Source organism: Amia ocellicauda, unplaced genomic scaffold (assembly GCF_036373705.1).
Source record: "Amia ocellicauda isolate fAmiCal2 unplaced genomic scaffold, fAmiCal2.hap1 HAP1_SCAFFOLD_116, whole genome shotgun sequence".
Lineage (NCBI taxonomy): Eukaryota > Metazoa > Chordata > Actinopteri > Amiiformes > Amiidae > Amia > Amia ocellicauda.
In genome coordinates this window covers 105001-110000 of record NW_027102681.1, presented here as the reverse complement: position 1 = coordinate 110000, position 5000 = coordinate 105001, and the positions used below count along the sequence as shown (strand labels likewise).

At 43.9% G+C, this 5000-nt stretch overlaps 4 non-coding genes and 1 pseudogene across 4 annotated transcripts in view; all 5 read left to right on the top strand.

Moving 5' to 3' along the window:
- The first annotated feature begins 239 nt into the window (after window positions 1-239).
- LOC136721410 (5S ribosomal RNA) lies at window positions 240-358 on the top strand. Its single transcript, XR_010805964.1, has one exon. It is a non-coding gene; the product is annotated as a 5S ribosomal RNA (ribosomal RNA).
- A 1066-nt stretch (window positions 359-1424) lies between these two features.
- On the top strand, window positions 1425-1533 carry LOC136721539 (uncharacterized; annotated as a pseudogene).
- A 1055-nt stretch (window positions 1534-2588) lies between these two features.
- LOC136721554 (5S ribosomal RNA) lies at window positions 2589-2707 on the top strand. Its single transcript, XR_010806078.1, has one exon. It is a non-coding gene; the product is annotated as a 5S ribosomal RNA (ribosomal RNA).
- Window positions 2708-3773: 1066 nt separating this feature from the next.
- Window positions 3774-3892, top strand: LOC136721484 (5S ribosomal RNA). Its single transcript, XR_010806030.1, has one exon. It is a non-coding gene; the product is annotated as a 5S ribosomal RNA (ribosomal RNA).
- A 1055-nt stretch (window positions 3893-4947) lies between these two features.
- Window positions 4948-5000, top strand: part of LOC136721377 (5S ribosomal RNA) — a 119-nt gene continuing 66 nt past the window's right edge. The window contains exon 1 of the ribosomal RNA XR_010805934.1: window positions 4948-5000. This exon is cut by the window's right edge and continues 66 nt beyond it. This is a non-coding gene — a ribosomal RNA (5S ribosomal RNA).

The following is a 5000-nucleotide window of genomic DNA, read 5'->3' as shown; positions in this document are numbered from 1 at the left end:
ACTCAATTACAGCTGTATTATCAAGACAATGTGTTCGTTTTGTAAAATATAGTTCCGGTCTGGTGTGGCACCCCAGCTAACGCACAACGTTGCCACAACGTTTCGTGTTAGCAGGGACTGTCTGCAGCGTGCTGGTGTGTCCCGGACTTTAGAGTAGAGAGACAGTTCAACTGCAAGTATGAGTGGCAGAAACGGATATTGCCTTCCCTTTAAGTAGAGGGTCAGGGACAGCCTCCCTGGCTTACGGCCATACTAGTCTGAATACGCCCGATCTCGTCCGATCTCGGAAGCTAAGCAGGTTCGGGCCTGGTTAGTACTTGGATGGGAGACCGCCTGGGAATACCAGGTGCTGTAAGCTTTTGCATCTTTTACACACCAGAGGGCGACAAATCACGAGTTTTAACTTTGGATACACGCAATTTCATCATTATTTCAGATTTGACTTCCCCAAATTCACAGGCATACAATAGATCTTGTTCTCCAACGTAAACGGTCCCTAGTAACTAGGGTACATTCGTAAATAAATTGAGCATCATGGCTAGAAGTGACTAAATGTTGCCTAATCTTTCTCATCGAGAAATGACACAATTACAGCAACACAAAAAGGAACTCCACCGGGAAATGTTCAGTGTTCACAAGGAGCCTCATTCAACACACACGGTTCCATTCCCATTCATGCAATGCACGAAAGTGTAAAACTTGGGAACATACTTGAGAGCAAAGATCACATTCAATCTCATTCAAGGCACGGATGTGAATGCAACGGGATGAAATTACTGAAATGATGCCTGCCCTCGAACTGTGATGATGGACTACCCGACTCGCCAATAATATTGGGTTCTGGTGTATTGAAATACAGGAGCTGCTGGATTTGTGTGTTTTCTTACCCCCTCACCATAGTTTGTCAAATGTTTAAACAACTGAACTTATATTCAAGGTTTGTTTCTCTTCATATGTTTTACTGGTTTACATTTGTCTCAGCAACCTGTTGAATGATTCTTCTGCTTTCAAAACAAAATGACAACAGGATGAATGCACACACTTGAAAATATAATACATGCAATGTTATGCATCATAGTGATGCAACCTCCTTTCAGTTTCATACTGCATGTCAATTGAAATCCTTACTGAAATGCACACCTTCTCAAGATTGCACTTGACTGGCGTGTCAGGCACTCAATTACAGCTGTTTTATCAAGACAATGTGTTCGTTTTGTAAAATATAGTTCCGGTCTGGTGTGGCACCCCAGCTAACGCACAACGTTGCCACAACGTTGCCACAACGTTTCGTGTTAGCAGGGACTGTCTGCGGCGCGCTGGTGTGTCCCGGACTTTAGAGTAGAGAGACAGTTCATTTGCAAGTATCAGCGGCAGAAACGGATATTGCCTTCCCTTTAAGTAGAGCGTCAGGGACAGCCTCCCTGGCTTACGGCCATACTAGCCTGAATACGCCCGATCTCGGAAGCTAAGCAGGCTCGGGCCTGGTCAGTACTTGGATGGGAGACCGCCTGGGATTACCAGGTGCTGTAAGCTTTTGCATCTTTTACACACCAGAGGGCGACAAATCACGAGTTTTAACTTTGGATACACGCAATTTCATCATTATTTCAGATTTGACTTCCCCAAATACACAGGCATACAATAGATCTTGTTCTCCAACGTAAACGGTCCCTAGTAACTAGGGTACATTCGTAAATAAATTGAGCATCATGGCTAGAAGTGACTAAATGTTGCCTAATCTTTCTCATCGAGAAATGACACAATTACAGCAACACAAAAAGGAACTCCACCGGACAAAGTTCAGTGCTCACAAGGAGCCTCATTCAACACACACGGTTCCATTCCCATTCATGCAAAGCACGAAAGTGTAAAACTTGGGAACATACTTGAGAGCAAAGATCACATTCAATCTCATTCAAGGCACGGATGTGAATGCAACGGGATGAAATTACTGAAATGATGCCTGCCCTCGAACTGTGATGATGGACTACCCGACTTGCCAATAATATTGGGTTCTGGTGTATTGAAATACAGGAGCTGCTGGATTTGTGTGTTTTCTTACCCCCTCACCATAGTTTGTCAAATGTTTAAACAACTGAACTTATATTCAAGGTTTGTTTCTCTTCATATGTTTTACTGGTTTAAATTTGTCTCAGCAACCTGTTGAATGATTCTTCTGCTTTCAAAACAAAATGACAACAGGATGAATGCACACACTTGAAAATACAATACATGCAATGTTATGCATCATAGTGATGCAACCTCCTTTCAGTTTCATACTGCATGTCAATTGAAATCCTTACTGAAATGCACACCTTCTCAAGATTGCGCTTGACTGGCGTGTCAGGCACTCAATGACAGCTGTATTATCAAGACAATGTGTTCGTTTTGTAAAATATAGTTCCGGTCTGGTGTGGCACCCCAGCTAACGCACAACGTTGCCACAACGTTTCGTGTTAGCAGGGACTGTCTGCGGCGCGCTGGTGTGTCCCGGACTTTAGAGTAGAGAGACAGTTCAACTGCAAGTATGAGCGGCAGAAACGGATATTGCCTTCCCTTTAAGTAGAGCGTCAGGGACAGCCTCCCTGGCTTACGGCCATACTAGCCTGAATACGCCCGATCTCGTCCGATCTCGGAAGCTAAGCAGGCTCGGGCCTGGTCAGTACTTGGATGGGAGACCGCCTGGGAATACCAGGTGCTGTAAGCTTTTGCATCTTTTACACACCAGAGGGCGACAAATCACGAGTTTTAACTTTGGATACACGCAATTTCATCATTATTTCAGATTTGACTTCCCCAAATACACAGGCATACAATAGATCTTGTTCTCCAACGTAAACGGTCCCTAGTAACTAGGGTACATTCGTAAATAAATTGAGCATCATGGCTAGAAGTGACTAAATGTTGCCTAATCTTTCTCATCGAGAAATGACACAATTACAGCAACACAAAAAGGAACTCCACCGGACAAAGTTCAGTGCTCACAAGGAGCCTCATTCAACACACACGGTTCCATTCCCATTCATGCAAAGCACGAAAGTGTAAAACTTGGGAACATACTTGAGAGCAAAGATCACATTCAATCTCATTCAAGGCACGGATGTGAATGCAACGGGATGAAATTACTGAAATGATGCCTGCCCTCGAACTGTGATGATGGACTATCCGACTCGCCAATAATATTGGGTTCTGGTGTATTGAAATACAGGAGCTGCTGGATTTGTGTGTTTTCTTACCCCCTCACCATAGTTTGTCAAATGTTTAAACAACTGAACTTATATTCAAGGTTTGATTCTCTTCATATGTTTTACTGGTTTACATTTGTCTCAGCAACCTGTTGAATGATTCTTCTGCTTTCAAAACAAAATGACAACAGGATGAATGCACACACTTGAAAATACAATACATGCAATGTTATGCATCATAGTGATGCAACCTCCTTTCAGTTTCATACTGCATGTCAATTGAAATCCTTACTGAAATGCACACCTTCTCAAGATTGCGCTTGACTGGCGTGTCAGGCACTCAATTACAGCTGTTTTATCAAGACAATGTGTTCGTTTTGTAATATATAGTTCCGGTCTGGTGTGGCACCCCAGCTAACGCACAACGTTGCCACAATGTTGCCACAACGTGGCGTGTTAGCAGGGACTGGCTGCGGCGCGCTGGTGTGTCCCGGGCTTTAGAGTAGAGAGACAGTTCAACTGCAAGTATGAGCGGCAGAAACGGATATTGCCTTCCCTTTAAGTAGAGCGTCAGGGACATCCTACCTGGCTTACGGCCATACTAGCCTGAATACGCCCGATCTCGTCCGATCTCGGAAGCTAAGCAGGCTCGGGCCTGGTCAGTACTTGGATGGGAGAGCGCCTGGGAGTACCAGGTGCTGTAAGCTTTTGCATCTTTTACACACCAGAGGGCGACAAATCACGATTTTTAACTTTGGATACGCGCAATTTCATCATTATTTCAGATTTGACTTCCCCAAATACACAGGCATACAATAGATCTTGTTCTCCAACGTAAACGGTCCCTAGTAACTAGGGTACATTCGTAAATAAATTGAGCATCATGGCTAGAAGTGACTAAATGTTGCCTAATCTTTCTCATCGAGAAATGACACAATTACAGCAACACAAAAAGGAACTCCACCGGACAAAGTTCAGTGCTCACAAGGAGCCTCATTCAACACACACGGTTCCATTCCCATTCATGCAAAGCACGAAAGTGTAAAACTTGGGAACATACTTGAGAGCAAAGATCACATTCAATCTCATTCAAGGCACGGATGTGAATGCAACGGGATGAAATTACTGAAATGATGCCTGCCCTCGAACTGTGATGATGGACTACCCGACTCGCCAATAATATTGGGTTCTGGTGTATTGAAATACAGGAGCTGCTGGATTTGTGTGTTTTCTTACCCCCTCACCATAGTTTGTCAAATGTTTAAACAACTGAACTTATATTCAAGGTTTGTTTCTCTTCATATGTTTTACTGGTTTACATTTGTCTCAGCAACCTGTTGAATGATTCTTCTGCTTTCAAAACAAAATGACAACAGGATGAATGCACACACTTGAAAATACAATACATGCAATGTTATGCATCATAGTGATGCAACCTCCTTTCAGTTTCATACTGCATGTCAATTGAAATCCTTACTGAAATGCACACCTTCTCAAGATTGAGCTTGACTGGCGTGTCAGGCACTCAATTACAGCTGTTTTATCAAGATAATGTGTTCGTTTTGTAAAAAATAGTTCCGGTCTGGTGTGGCACCCCAGCTAACGCACAACGTTGCCACAATGTGGCATGTAAGCAGGGACTGTCTGCGGCGCGCTGGTGTGTCCCGGGCTTTAGAGTAGAGAGACAGTTCAACTGTAAGTATGAACGGCAGAAACGGATATTGCCTTCCCTTTAAGTAGAGCGTCAGGGACAGCCTCCCTGGCTTACGGCCATACTAGCCTGAATACGCCCGATCTCGTCTGATCTCGGAAGCT